Here is a 675-nt window from a genome sequence, read left to right on the forward strand (position 1 = left end):
CTTGTGTTTCTTGTCTGTTTTCCAGTGGACCATCATCCTTGATGTTGGGTTGTAGATTAGGTTTACACATATGAAACCAGTGGGAGGGGATGGGGGTATGCTCTTATGTTTTTCAAAATACCAGTTATAAAACATTTTTTATTCTTGCGAAATAAAACCCCTTTTTAACACTTCATTTGTGAGCAATTGTATTGGTAAGGGTCCATTTCTTGGCCAGATTTCTTAAAAGCAACTAAATTTGTTCTTCTGAATTAAGAAAGAAAACTGCTACAATATGCTGTCAGTTTCTCTAAATACAAATTAAATAGATATACAATGTGATAGATGATAAAATCTGACTTAGCACTGTTATATAGAACTTGCTTATTATACCATCGCAAAGAAAGTTTTGGGGGATATAATTATTATAGGAACGAGCTGGTAGGTTGGTCTGTCCTTTGGTTTTCATGGTTTCCTGGCAATAACTCGTGAATGGCTGGACAGATTTAAATAACTTTTGGTACACAGATGTAACATCATAAAATACAGGTCAAGTTCGACTTTGAGGTGAGTAGGTCAAAGGTCAAGGTCACAATGACCCGGAACAGTGAAACCGTTTCTGGATGATAACTTGAGAACGGTTGGGCCAAGGATCATAAATCTTGGTACACAGGTGTAACTTCATAAAATACAGGT

The sequence above is a fragment of the Mercenaria mercenaria genome, chromosome 7 (assembly GCF_021730395.1).
Source record: "Mercenaria mercenaria strain notata chromosome 7, MADL_Memer_1, whole genome shotgun sequence".
NCBI lineage: Eukaryota > Metazoa > Mollusca > Bivalvia > Venerida > Veneridae > Mercenaria > Mercenaria mercenaria.